General features: G+C 43.8%; 1 pseudogene across 1 annotated transcript; it reads left to right on the forward strand.

Moving 5' to 3' along the window:
* Nucleotides 1–576: 576 nt before the first annotated feature.
* Nucleotides 577–1,433, forward strand: LOC311105242 (holocytochrome c-type synthase-like; annotated as a pseudogene). The gene has a single exon. The product of its transcript is annotated as a holocytochrome c-type synthase-like (transcript).
* The last annotated feature ends 13,598 nt before the right edge of the window (nt 1,434–15,031 follow it).

Genomic DNA, 15,031 nt, shown 5'->3' on the forward strand with positions numbered 1-15,031 from the left:
AAGAAAATGTCACTTTTCATTACACACCCATTTCTACCTCTCTCCCTCCTCTCCCTCCCTCCCTGTCCTGATTGACTACCTGTGCTGAGGAGCAGTGTGTTTAATGAGAGTGCTGCCCTAATGACTGTGTTACTGCCATTTTATGCTTGGTCTCACAGAGGAGCTCTCTGCTTTCACCCATAAGAGTCTAAGCCCTGTCTAAGCCGGTAGAGGGGGTTCTACTAAGCTAGATGGAATTGTTTTAAGAAGATCATACCAAGGATCATTTTGCTATTAGATTTGGAACTTTAAGAACCCTTGAAGTATATAAAAAAATAAATAAAGAATAATTTGATGAACATTTTTATTTGGCATTACTGCTATTAGCCCATACAAACACATTGAATAACAGATTAACTACATCAAACAACAGATAGTCCCCCCCAAAAAATTGAAAGGAAGTTTGTTCTGAAGTGTCTGTCCTATATCTGAGAGATATAATTAATAAGAGATATATTGTGGGATAATAAATAATGTCGTGGGAGAGACACAAAGTCTGGGGTGTAGTCCTATCCAGTGACTAACTTGTCAGGCAGAATGGATCCCATGTCCGGTTCAACAGTTAAAGCAGAGGGTTTTGTGGTCCCTCACCCATATGCTGGCTCTCCACCCCAGGGATGCCCCATGCAAAAGAGACCAAACTAAGTGCACCTGTACCACAATCAGAGAGTCCCATGCACAAGGCGTCCGCCCCGGTCCAGGTTGAGACCACTTCCCCCCCAGCAGCTTCAGACCAGGCAGGGTCAACACATCAGGATCGGGCATACGAGTTTGTGGAGTGCCCCATGAAAGCAGCCAACAGAGAGAAATTTGTGTCTGACATTGATATCGCCAACATGATGCCGCCACCCAACCAGCAGCCCACCCCAGGTCAGCCCTTTGATCTGTCAGTGAACAGAGAGGAGTCCCAGATCCCCTGGGGTGGTACAGATCAGAACTGGGTCTACCCCTGGGAACATATGTTCTGGAATGCCATGCTGAGGAAAGGATGGCACTGGAAGGATGAAGATCTTGGGCAAAAAGACATGACGAACATCATCAAGATTCACAACCAGAACAATGAACAGGCATGGCAGGAGATCCTCAAATGGGAACAATTCCATATGAAGGAATGTCCCTGCGGACCCTCCCTGTTACGGTTTGGAGGCAAAGCAAAAAAGTTCACTCCTAGAGCCAGGTTTCGCCACTGGATGGAGTATGGCTTATCGTTTAACAGGCACGACTGGATCGTAGACCGCTGTGGAAAGGAGGTGCGCTATGTGATTGACTACTACGACGGCGGTGAGATCGATAAGCAGAACTTCACCATCCTGGACGTGTGTCCTGCCTTCGACTCCCTCAGCGCTGTGTGGGACCGTATGAGAGTGGCCTGGTGGTGCTGGACCTCCTCTTAAACCCCAACACTCCCCACACTAATAGCCTGATCCCAGATCTGTATGTTTTCATGCCATTTAATGATAGTCAGAGGATTTGGCTAAATCACATACAGATCTGGGACCAGGCTATCCACTACCACTTTACATTCACAGGGTTGAATACAGTCACTATGTTCTCCTTCATTGATTTGAGGGAGTACTAATGTATTTATTGACCAGACTCTGGCACTCTGCTAATAACTAAACTTTTAATTGACAGATTGGCTTCATTGCTTGAAGTGAACTGTTTTGATTGACTTTGAGTCCACACATGCAATCACCATGTATATTGACTTACTGTAATAATTGCTTGTTTGGGAGGACATACTAATTGGTGGCTTTTCTTTAGTGAATCAATTATCCTAAGTTGATAAGATGGAACTGTGTGTTATTTGTATCCAGTATTATGTGTAAAGTAAAAGCATGTTTGTATGGTGTTGTTTTACTCCCAGGTCAATGGAAGCAACCATTTGGAATGGACTCAATGAAGACAACTGATAATCCATTTGTCCCAGATAAAACAGGTTCATGGGTATACTTTGACTTGAATTTCAATGCAACACACAGTTGAATGTTTTCTTTCTTCACTGTCATCATTTAGTTAAATTCAGGGGAAATAATTTGTTTTATTTAGTATAGTATAAGCTTCTGTCTTAAGCATCCTAAATAATACCATAGATTCCACTTTTGAAAAATAGTGAACTTGGCAAAAGGCAAGCATGATATGTGGACCTGGTATTCCAACTGATTATAGGCTACTGAAGCCAACGACTGAAAATGTGAACCAGGCTTTACCGCTGCGCCACGGAGTTCAGATGAAAACAGGAGAGAATAAAACGTATATCTGGGCCCCGTGTAGCTCAGTTGGTGGAGCATGGCGTTTGCAGCGCCAGGGTTGTGGGTTCGATTCCCACAGGGGGCCAGGATGAAAATGTATGCACTCACTAGTAAGTCGCTCTCGATAAAAGCGTCTGCTAAATGACTCAAATGTAAATGTAAATATAAGAAAGATCAGGATTATTATATATATATATTGAACATGTATTTAACCCCTTATTGTCGAAACTAAACAGTGTACCTCCAATCATTTTTTCACACACAAATCTTGTGAGGCCAAAACGGAGAACACCATCGTGTTCATGAGAGTCTGATCTTTCCATAGAGGGTTTCAAAAAAATAAAAATAAATAAACATTTTTCAAAATTATATATATTTTTTATTATTATTATTTGTTTTATTCAGATTTTTCAGGGGGTGCTGCAGCACCATCAGCACCACCACTTCCCGCGGCTATGGAGGAGAATGGTAGGATATATTCTGTGTGGCTATGGAGGAGAATGGTAGGATAGATTCTGTGCGGCTATGGAGGAGAATGGTAGGATAGATTATGTGTGGCAATGGAGGAGAATGGTAGGATAGATTCTGTGTGGCAATGGAGGAGAATGGTAGGATATATTCTGTGTGGCTATGGAGGAGAATGGTAGGATAGATTCTGTGTGGCTATGGAGGAGAATGGTAGGATAGATTCTGTGCGGCTATGGAGGAGAATGGTAGGATAGATTCTGTGCGGCTATGGAGGAGAATGGTAGGATAGATTCTGTGCGGCTATGGAGGAGAATGGTAGGATAGATTCTGTGTGGCTATGGAGGAGAATGGTAGGATAGATTCTGTGTGGCTATGGAGGAGAATGGTAGGATAGATTCTGTGCGGCTATGGAGGAGAATGGTAGGATAGATTCTGTGCGGCTATGGAGGAGAATGGTAGGATAGATTATGTGTGGCAATGGAGGAGAATGGTAGGATAGATTCTGTGTGGCTATGCACAGAGTTCCATACCATAGCAGCCCTGCCGATAGGACAGGACAGGAGGCCCAATAGAGATCACAGTGGGTGGGAGAGCACTAGTGGTCCCATGGGGTGGTGTGGGTGGGAGAGCACTAGTGGTCCCATGGGGTCTCCTGTTAATCAGAATGCCAGTGTTCTAATGTAGTTGATTGAATGTGTGTGTAAGCACTCGTGATCTAATATGGATTAATGTGTGTGAAGGCACAGGAGGTTTCATGTGGACACAGGTAGTCCCTTGTGTATCAGGTCAGTAGTGACAGCTGTGTATCAAGAATGATGAGCACAACTCTAGACATGTTCAGTGTACCGGTACATGTATCAGCACTCAGTAGCACATACCCACCTGAAATACTAATACACAGACACTACGCACACTTCTTATGCACACTATATACACACAGGCACAAGCACCCCTCGACGCGCATGCACGCACGCAGACACACACACTGGTGAATTGTTAGGACATTGTGGTCCTGATAAGGTAGGAAAACATGTACACACACACACACACACACACACAGTCTTGTTCAACTAACCTTGTGGGGACACAATTCAGTCCCATTCAAAATCCTATTTTCGCTAACCTCTAAACCTAATCCGTACCCTAACCCGTACCCTAACCTTAACCTGGAAACCTAACACTAACCCTAAACCTAACCCTAGCTCCTAACCCTAAAACTAACCCTAGCTCCTAACCCTAACCCTAAACCTAATTCTAACCCAAACACGAATTCTAACCTTAACCCTAAACCCCCTAGAAATAGCATTTGACCTTGTGGGGACCAACAAAATGTCCCCAGTTGTTCACATTTTTGTTCGTTTACTATTCTTGTGGGGACTTCTGGTCCCGGGCTTTCAGCTTTCCTCTCTCCTCCCGGGCTTTCAGCTTTCCTCTCTCCTCCCGGGCTTTCAGCTTTCCTCTCTCCTCCCAGGCTTTCAGCTTTCCTCTGTGAGATTCTGTCTGCTTCCTTCCTCCTCTGTAAGCCACAGTGTGATCCCCCTCTCCCCACGAGACAGACAAAGAGATGGGGAGAGGGGGAAAAAAGGGGGAGTAACAGGCGTATATTAAGAATGAATAGAATGACAAGAAGGCAGTGAAAGAGAGATATTAAGAGAAAGATAGAGAGTGATGGAGTGTGAGAGAAATAAAGAGAGAGAGACAGATGAATGTAAACCCAGGGGTGTCAGTGTTGCCATATAGACAAAGGTAGTGCCATAGAACATGTGCTCTCTCTCACACATACACACGCTCTCGCACACACCGGCATTACAACTGCGTAGGAGTCAGACAGAAGAGGAATGACACTGCCTTGCACACAGATTAGCCTCACATTCATAACTTAACAACAACAGGCGTACAAGACACACACACACGCATGCACACACACATACACACACTCAATCAATCGCACACACATACTCTTTGTGTGGCTGTAAACATGGGGCTTGTCATGGGGACCTTTTCAATGCAGAGCAATAAGCAGGATCGGACCTATCGGAAAGGTAAGACCGCCATTGTTTATTCTCAGAGTGGGAAACTGAATCAGGTTACACTGCGTTATAGGTTTATTACTGTATGTCTGTGTGTGAGAGACTTTGGTATATACACTGAGTGTACAAAACATTATGAACACCTGCTCTTTCCATGACATATACTGACCAGGTGAATCCGGGTGAAAGCTATGATCCTTTATTGATGTCACTTGTTAAATCCATTTATATCAGTGTAGATGAAGGGTAGGAGACAGGTTAAAGAATGATTTTTAAGCCTTAAGACAATTGAGACATGAATTGTGTATTTGTGCCATTCAGAGGGTGAATGGGCAAGACAAAATATTTAAGTGCCTTTGATTGGGGTATGGTAGTTGGACAACTGTGGGAAGCATTGGAGTCAACATGGGTCAGTACCCCTGTGGAACGCTTTCGAAAGCTTGTAAAGTCCATGCCCCCAACAAACTGAAGCTGTTCTGAGGGCAAAAGGAGATGAAACTCAATATTAGCAAGGTGTTCTTAATGTTTTGTACACTCAGTGTATGTATGCACATATGTGTCTGCATGTACTGCATATGGACTGGTATCCATTAGTGTCAGTGTCAATGCATGATGTATCAGTTGTTTATGCATATGTGATTACATTTACATATAGACTACAGTCTGTGTGTGAACATGATTACATGTAGGCTACAGTCTGTTAGTGAATATGATTACATGTAGGCTACAGTCTGAGTGAATATGATTACATGTAGGCTAAATAAATAAAAAATAATATGCCATTTAGCAGACGCTTTTATCCAAAGCGACTTACAGTCATGCGTGCAAACATTTTTTTTGTGTATGGGTGGTCCCGGGGATCGAACCCACTACCTTGGCGTTACAAGCGCCGTGCTCTACCAGCTGAGCTACGGAGGACCACAGTCTGAGTGAATATGATTACATGTAGGCTACAGTCTGAGTGAATATGATTACATGTAGGCTACAGTCTGAGTGAATATGATTACATGTAGGCTACAGTCTGAGTGAATATGATTACATGTAGGCTACATTCTGTTAGTGAATATGATTACATGTAGGCTACAGTCTGAGTGAATATGATTACATGTAGGCTACAGTCTGAGTGAATATGATTACATGTAGGCTACAGTCTGCGTGAATATGATTATATGTAGGCTACAGTCTGTGCATGAATATTATTACATGTAGGCTACATTCTGTGAGTGAACATGATTACATGTAGGCTACATTCTGTGAGTGAACATGATTACATGTAGGCTACAGTCTGTGAGTGAATATGATTACATGTAGGCTACAGTCTGTGAGTGAATATGATTACATGTTGGTTACAGTCTGTGAGTGAATATGATTACATGTAGGCTACAGTCTGTGAATGAATATGATTACATGTAGGCTACAGTCTGTGAGTGAACATGATTACATGTGGGCTACAGTCTGCGTGAATATGATTACATGTAGGCTACAGTCTGTGAGTGAATATGATTACATGTAGGCTACATTCTGTGAATGAATATGATTACATGTAGGCTACAGTCTGTGTGTGAATATGATTACATGTATGCTACAGTCTGTGAGTGAATATGATTACATGTTGGTTACAGTCTGTGAGTGAATATGATTACATGTAGGCTACAGTCTGTGAGTGAATTATATATACAAATGTATACCAGAGCAGAGACAAGTTACAGGGAAGATAACCAACTTGTAGTGGTTTCAGCACTAGCACTATACCATGGAGTCAACTTCTCCTGTTTTCTATACACATTGTGTGTGTGTCTGTGTGTGTGTGTGTGTGTGTGTGTGTGTGTGTGAGTGTGTGTGTAGACAGCACACTGCTAAGGTAAATAGAGAGGGTTGGGATGATTCCTATAAAAGGTGATGGTATTCACTAGCCTCCACGTCTCTGCTTCTGCTCATTAAAACAACACCTGCGTACTGTCTGCCAGTGTCTGACAAGGACAGGAAATTGTGTGTGTGTGCGTGTGTGTGTTCATGCTGGTGTGTGTGGTGTACGTGTGTGTGTGTGTGTATGTATGTGTGTCTGTCTGTTGGTCTTAAGGGGCATCTTTCTAGTTGTGTTAAGGTAATCACTGTAATCCGTCAGCCATTGGCTGTGGCGTGTCTGCTGACTACAGATTGTCGCTCACCATTGGACACAGAACTAGAAAGCATAGAACTCCCATACATAGAGCTAAAAATACTAGATCAACAGAAACTAGATCTACAGGAGCATTATCCATTACTATAAACGGTTCATCCATGATCTATTCCTGTATTTAATCAGGACATGCTGGAGCCGAAACGGTACAGTTTGAACAGAATTACAATAGCAGAAAGCAGAGATACAAGCTCCTAAGAAACATAATATGTCATAAAAACAACATGGATCCCTGCAGAAGCTTCAACCTCCAGGATGTAGCTCCACAGAAGCAGAGTGTGCGTCCCAAACGGCACACTATTTATATATAGAGCTCCAGAGCCCCATATGTAGTAGTGCACTATGTAGGGAATAGGGTGCCATTTGAGAAGTACACAGGGACAAGCAGGAACCACAAGGCTTTGGGAGCCTTCAGTCCCTCTGCTCGCCATCTGATGACCTGCCCAGAAGATATCTGATGACCTGCCCAGAAGATGAACACCTAACCTCTCGGTCCTTGCTGTAATGAAAGTGTGTATCTTGTACGCCTGTTGTTGTAAGTTATAAATGTGAGGCTACTCTGTGTGCAAGGCAGTGTCATTCCTCTTCTGTCTGACTCCTACGCAGTGGTAATGCCGTGTGTGTATGAGTGTGTGTGTTGTGTGTTGTGTGTGTGTGTGTGTGTGTGTGTGTGTGTGTGTGTGTGGGGTTGTGGGGGGGGGGGGGGGGGGGGGGGGGGGGGGGGGGGGGGGGGGGGGGGGGGGGGGGGGTTATAAGAGAGGTATATAGATAGACGTAGAGAGAGGAGGTTAACAGAGGTAGATAGAGGTAGAGAGAGGAGGTTAACAGAGGTAGATAGATAAAGGTAGAGAGGAGGTTAACAGAGGTAGGTAGCTAGAGTAGAGAGGAGAGGTTAACAGAGGTAGATAGAGGTAGAGAGATGAGGTTAACAGAGGTAGATAGATAAAGGTAGAGAGGAGGTTAACAGAGGTAGGTAGATAGAGGTAGAGAGAGGAGGTTAACAGAGGTAGGTAGATGGAGAGAGAGAGTGAGACAGAGAGAGAAGAGGTTAACAGAGGTAGATAGATAGAGGTAGAGAGAGGAGGTTAACAGGTAGAGAGAGAAGGTTAACAGAGGTAGGTAGATAGAGGTAGAGAGAGGAGGTTAACAGAGGTCTGCTGAGAGGTGTAGATCTTAGTCAGTACAGCAGGAGGTCATAGCTCTGGCATTAATAACAGATGGCTTCTTCTGAAGAACCTCAGGGAACATGATGCCGTTATCTTCTGTCAACTCACAACACACTACTTTCAATAGGAATGATTCCCTATAACAACAAAAACATAGCAACAAGAAACCATGTCCCCCATCACTAGCTCTTCTCCCCCCCCCCCCCCTCTCTCTCTCTCTCTGTCTCTCTCAATTCAATTTCAATTTAAGGGCTTTATTTGCATGGGAAACATATGTTTACATTGCTCTCTCTCTCTGTCTCTATCTCTCTATTTCTCTCTCACTCTCTGTCTCACTGTCTCTCTCTATCTCTCTCTCCCTATTTCTCTATCCCCCCCCCCCCCCCGCCCCTTCCTCTCTCTGTCGTTATCAGGTCTGATAAGGTCTGATCAGGTCGGACATCCACACTGCATGCTACTCTAAGCTCATCTTAGGCTTTGAAACATGTGTTGGGCTAATCGTGTTCTGTGTGTGTGGAGCTATCTAGTCTAGGGTAGTGTATGTGTGTGTGAGTGTAGTAATGAGTGTGTCTTTGGGTTAATATCTCCCTCAGCCACAGGCTAAAGAGGCTACAGCAGCAACATCTCCTCTCCTCTCTGCTCCTACAGCTTCATCAGTACCCCCCTCATCCCCTCACATCAACAGACACCACAAGGATCAGTTAGAACTGCCAAAGAGCTTTATTAGTCACATGGCTCCATCCAGGGGTGATAATCCACTGCCCACAGCACAGTGTGAGTGAGTGTGTGAGTGTGTGTGCATCCAAGTTCATGTTAGTCTGTGCACACGTGCGTGTATGTATTAACGTGTGTGCATGCATTTGCCAGTGTCTGTGTACCGTATTTACACTGAACAAAAATATAAACGCAACATGTAAAGTGTTGGTCCCATGTTTCAGGAGCTGAAATCAAAGATCCCAGAAATGCTCCACACGCACAAAAAGCTATTTTGTTTAACATCCCTGTTAGTAAGCATTTCTCTTTTGCCAAGATAATCCACCCACCTGACAGGTGTGGCATATCAAGAAGCTGATTAAACAGCATGATCATTACACAGGTGCACCTTATGCTGGGGACAATAAAAGGCCACTCTAAAATGTGCAGTTTTGTCACACAACACAATGCCACAGATGTCTCAAGTTTTGAGGGAGTGTGCAATTGGCATGCTGACTGCAGGAATGTCCACCAGAGCTGTTGCCAGATAATTGAATGTTCATTTTTCCACTAGAGAATTTGGCAGTACGTCCAACTGGCCTCACAACTGCAGGCCATGTGTATGGTGTTGTGTGGGCAAATGGTTTGTTGATGTCAATGTTTTTAACAGTGTCCCATGGTGGCGATGGGGTTATGGTATGGGCAGGCATAAGCTACGGACAATGAACACAATTGCATTTTATTGATGGCAATTTGAATGCACAGAGATACCGTGATGAGATCCTGAGGCCCATTGTCGTGCCATTCATCCGCTGCCATCACCTCATGTTTCAGCATGATATTGCACTGCCCCATGTCGCAAGGTTCTATACACAATTCCTGGAAGCTGAAAATGTCCCAGTTCTTCCATGGCCCGAATACTCACCAGACATGTCACCCATTGAGCATGTTTGGGATGCCCTGGATCGACGTGTACGACAGCGTATTCCAGTTCCCGCCAATATCCAGCAATTTCGCACAGCCAATGAAGAGGAGTGGGACAACATTCCACAGGCCACTGTCACACCAGATACTGACTGGTTTTCTGATCCATGCCCCTACCTTTTTTTAAAGGTATCTGTGACCAACAGATGTATCTGTATTCCCAGCCATGTGAAATCCATACATTAGGGCCTAATTAGTTTATTTCAAAGGACTGATTTCCTTATATGAACTGTAACTCAGTAAAATCTTTAAAATTATTGCATGTTGCGTTTGTATTTTTGTTCAGTATAAATTGCTTCATGTGGGTGTGATTGTTGAGTGGTAGCCAAGCTTAAATTCACTCTCTTCCAGTAAATTTGCCACAGAGTTTACAGTCTCTTTTCATTTCATATCCAATCCCTGAGGAGCCTGAGTGAGTAATGTGAGAAGCCTATTCAGTCAAGTAATGTGAGAGGCACCCTGGTTAAAGCTGGTGTGCTGAAACGTGTTGGTGTTTAATGATAAAGAAACACTTTCTATTCGAATGTCATTGGCCCCTGAGAGAGGGGCTGAATATCTCTGACCAGCAGGAATGTATATGTGAGAAGTTAAAGCTGACTCCTTTAATACGAGGAGATTAGGGACATCAGAATTATTCTAACGTCCTAAATCTCTAGACAGAATTTCTAAGAAGAGTGACGTCCCTGTCCAGTGCTATTGGAATGAGGTGTGTGCTATAACATGGGTGTAATGATTGATAGATAAATATTAATCGGAATGACAGAAATTACTTACACGGTATGGTTCTTACACATTCTATCAGACTCATATTCATACTGGATGTATTGCATGCCTGTGGTGTCGTCTTTCACCCATTTGTGCCGCCGTGTTTCTGTGTGCTTGAGTGATTATGTTTCCAGTAGCTCAGTGGGATATATGATGTGTGACTGTAAATGGCTGTGGCCATGACTGTTGTGCTGGGAAAAGAGGCTTATCTGACTGCCCCAATCAACAGGAGGCCAATGAGTCATAGCTCAAACTGAGTTGTGGTCGTCAACTGAACTGACCCATTTGTTATATAGTCGTGTGTTTGTGTGTGTGTGTGTGTGTGTGTCGCCCATCTCCAATATGTGTGTGCAAGCGTGTCTGCTGTCATCTCTAAGGTGTGTGTGTATCTCCGCATGTGTGCTCTTCAGTGGAGGCTTCTCAGAGGAGGAAGGGGAGGACCATCCTCTGCAGTGAATTTCATAAAAAACAAAAATAGTGAAACATTTAAAAAGTTCTCATTTTTAGATAAAACTATGCTAAATATATTCACGTCACCAGATAATTTATTAAAACATACTGTTTTTCAATGAAGGTCTACAGTAGTCTCAACAGCCCTCTGTAGGGTAGCACCATGGTGTAGCCAGAGGACAGCTAGCTTCCGTCCTCCTCTGGGTACATTAACTTCAATACAAAACCTAGGAGGCTCATGGTTCTCACCCCCTTCCATAGACTTACATGTTAATTATGACAACTTCCGTAGGACATTCTCCAACCTATTAGAGCTCTTGCAGCATGAACTGACATGTTGTCCACCTAATCAAAGGATCAGAGAATGAATCTAGTACTGAAAGCTAGCACTGCATTGCATAAAATGTGGTGAGTAGTTGACTCAAAGAGAGAGAAAAACAATAGTTGAACAGCTTCGAACAAATGAATTTCTTCAAAAATGAAGGAGGAGCAAGAGAGAGAGAGAGAGAGAGCTATTTTGTCATTTATTTTTCACTTTCACTTACTTTGCTAGCAAATGCAGCTAGCTAGTTTTGCCTACTCAAACACCAGGATCAAACATGCTATGTTAGCTAGCTGGCTATGACCATCCCAACACTGGAACTCTTCCAAGTCAAGGTAAGCTTTTGGTTATGCTAATCTATTGCCACCGTGGTCTGCCGGTGTAACTGATAAACTGCTGACTGGCTGTACACTGTACTGCATGATTGTAGCGGGCTTACAAACGTACTAGTTCTATTAGCTATGAAGACTATGATGTCACTTTAGCTAATATAGTGCCAACGATGTAGGCTGTGTGCAGCGGTTATGATATGAAGGTTTGGCTTGGAAAGGTTTTTCGCCTGGTCACAGGCAACTTATGTGTTGTGCATTGAAGTCCACAAGCGAAGGGAAAAGGTGAGAGGAGGAGAGTGCATACATGCGAGAAGGAATACAACGAGCTGTTTATATGTGGCTATGAAAGTGAACTGTTTGAGTGTGATCAAAGGTGTATTCATTCCGCCAATTCTGTTGAAAATTTTTTATTCTGTCACCTCAAATCTTTCTCTCGACCTGTGTGCACCTACATTGTAAACTTTCATTCACAGTCTAGGTTGTAGCAACCTCATGATGGGTATAGGGAAAATGTGAGTATTGTGTAGTAGCCTAAACCCATCGATGTTACATTGAACTGGTTGATAGTCATGCAATATGCTGTAATAGAAATGAGGCCATGCTAATTTAAACAAATAATCGTCTTCCTTCATCTTAAACGGCACTGACCGTCACTGGTGCCCTTATCCCCAACCGGCCCATAGATTTACTGTCAGAATTGCTTTCGTCCCTGCTCCCACTCCCACAGTACTCCCCAACCTATAAACAAATCAGAAAGGGAGGAGATTCTGTTTTGAACCGAGTCCCCAGTCTGTCCCAGACAGCTCCAGGAGCAGAGACATCACATCAACCCAGTCTGTCCCAGACAACACCAGGATCAGAGACATCACATCAACCCAGTCTGTCCCAGACAGCACCAGGAGCAGAGACATCACATCAACCCAGTCTGTCCCAGACAACACCAGGAGCAGAGACGTCACATCAACCCAGTCTGACCCAGACAGCACCAGGAGCAGAGACATCACATCCACCCAGTCTGTCCCAGACAACACCAGGATCAGAGACATCACATCAACCCAGTCTGTCCCAGACAGCACCAGGAGCAGAGACATCACATCAACCCAGTCTGACCCAGACAGCACCAGGAGCAGAGACATCACATCCACCCAGTCTGTCCCAGACAGCACCAGGAGCAAAGACAAAAAAAATATCCAGTTAGATGGGAATAATAGCAAAACAGCAAGGCGTGTCAGAGACTATGGCAGCTCTATTCCCTCTTTCTCCCTCTCTGTCTCAGTCTCAGGGTGTTGGTGACCCATCAACAGGACTGGGATCCTCAATTATCCTGTATTCATCTCAATGAGATGTGAGTCTGAAGGAAGGTTCATCATGACTATGCTGATAGAGAAAACCCAATGAGCAAAATGTGTCAAAAATACTTAAAATGTCCACATTATTCCTCCTCCACCAAACTTTACAGTTGGCACTATGCATTGGGGCAGGTAGCGTTCTCCTGGAATCCGCCAAACCCAGATCCGTCCGTCGGACTGCCAGATGGTGAAGCGTGATTCATTATTCCAGAGAACGCGTTTCCACTGCTCCAGAGTCCAATGGCGGCAAGCTTTACACCACTCCAGGCTTGTGTGCAGCTGCTTGGCCATGGAAACCCATTTCATGAAGCTCCCGACTAAAGTTATTCTGCTGACATTGCTTCCAGAGACAGTTTGGAACTCGGTAGTGAGTGTTGCAACTGAGGACAGACGATTTTTACACGCTTCAGCACTTGGCAGTCCCATTCTGTGAGCTTGTGTGGCCTATCACTTTGCAGCTGAGCCGTTGTTGCTCCTAGATGTTTCCACTTCCCAATAACAGCACTTACAGTTGACCGGGGCAGCTCTAGCAGGGCAGAAGATTGATGAACTGACTTGTTGGAAAGGTGGCATCCTATGACGGTGCCACGTTGAAAGTCACTGAGATCTTCAGTAAGGCCATTCTACTGCCAATGTTTGTCTATGGAGATTGTATGACTGTGTAGCTCAGTTGGTAGAGCATGGCGCTTGCAACGCCAGGGTTGTGGGTTCGATTACTACGGGGGACCAGTATGAAAAAATGTATGCACTCACTTAACTGTAAGTCGCTCTGGATAAGAGCGTCAGCTAAATGACTAAAATGTAAATGTAAATGCTCGATTTTATACACCTGTCAGCAAATCCACTAATTTGAAGGGGTGTCCACATACCTTTGTATGTATAGTGTATGTTTTTGAGAAAGGCATTTCCAGAGTTTTTAGGAACTGTCTGTGAGCAAAAGAGATGCATAATGATGTGAAATATTTTTGCCTAAGGAGACATGAGTGTGTCTGAAGTCTGAGGGATGTTTTGCTTTTCAAAGGCTCTTTGGTCTGACTGACTTCTTCATCGTCATCAAGATATCCCCTGCTGCCCCTCTAGCTCTCTTTCATGTCATCCCTCCTTTCCAGTTCTCTCTATAAGCTTATTAATTAATTCAAGTTTGATCCTCCTCTCTCTCTCTCTCTCTCTCTCTCTCTCTCTCTCTCTCTCTCTCTCTCTCTCTCTCTCTCTCTCTCTCACCAAGCTTTTCAGAAACACACAATACAACACACACCAACAAGCTCTCATGTCAGAAGTAGACATTCATAAATGTTTCTCAAACGTCACATTTCAAAGTTGTTCCAAATGTTTTAGTTTTTGGTTACTTCTCTGTATCGTTCCAAGGTTAAGTTCAGGCATTAACTCCAAATTCTTAAGTTCAGGCATTAACTCAAAATTCTTAAGATTAGGCATTAACTCTGAATTCTTAAGGTTAGGCATTAACTCTGAATGGTTAAGGTTTAACTCTGAATGGTTAAGGTCATAGCTGCAGGAAAATGTTTAGGGGTGGGGGTGCTGCGATATTGTTTTTGCCCACACTACAGTCGGCTATATCGGTCCACTAATACAGGTCTAGTAAAGGCGCAGTGCACTACTTTTGTGGATCATTTTTGTTTCAAAAGAAGGAGAGTGAGAAGCAGAAGGAAAGAGAGGGAGAGGAACTTCAAAGCTCCACATAGATCGAGAGAGTAGAAGAAAGAAAGAAAGAAAGAATGAAAGAAAGAAAGAAAGAAAGAAAGAAAGAAAGAAAGAAAGAAAGAAAGAAAGAAAGAAAGAACGAAAGAACGAAAGAAAGAAAGAAAGGAAGAAAGAAAGAGGGGCTTCGTCGAGGAAAACCATTCAGAGAGTCAGACGACAGGATGAGAGGAGAGAGGGAAAGAGAGAGGGAGTGAGGGAGGCAGTGTGAGTGCTAACTGTCAGACACGTTACGGACCTCTGTAGACAGACAGAACGTAGACAAGACTGTTACCACGGTGACAAC

The sequence above is a fragment of the Coregonus lavaretus genome (genome assembly GCF_964263955.1).
Source record: "Coregonus lavaretus genome assembly, chromosome: 29".
Classification (NCBI taxonomy): Eukaryota; Metazoa; Chordata; class Actinopteri; order Salmoniformes; family Salmonidae; genus Coregonus; species Coregonus lavaretus.